At 44.8% G+C, this 230-nt stretch overlaps 1 protein-coding gene across 1 annotated transcript in view; it reads right to left on the minus strand.

Annotated features, from left to right (window-relative positions):
- The window catches only part of LOC107671268 (alkyldihydroxyacetonephosphate synthase, peroxisomal-like), a 42,477-nt gene that overhangs the window by 8,014 nt on the left and 34,233 nt on the right, over positions 1–230 (minus strand). The gene's annotated exons all lie outside the window — the stretch shown is intronic.

Consider the following 230-nt stretch of genomic DNA (forward strand, 5'->3'; position numbering starts at 1 on the left):
TGCTGCCAGACACCCACAACACACACACACACACACACACACACACACACACACACACACAGAGTAACAAAACAGAGTACAGGTCACTGGGAAGCGAAGGGGAAATATATATATTATCAGCACAGTCAATGTTGCCAAAGAAAAATCATGAGACATTTGTGGTCCGGTGAATATTTCCTGCATGAAGACACACACACACACACACACACACACTCACTCACTCACACTCA

This window comes from Sinocyclocheilus anshuiensis, unplaced genomic scaffold, assembly GCF_001515605.1.
Source record: "Sinocyclocheilus anshuiensis isolate Anshui unplaced genomic scaffold, SAMN03320099.WGS_v1.1 scaffold284, whole genome shotgun sequence".
Lineage (NCBI taxonomy): Eukaryota > Metazoa > Chordata > Actinopteri > Cypriniformes > Cyprinidae > Sinocyclocheilus > Sinocyclocheilus anshuiensis.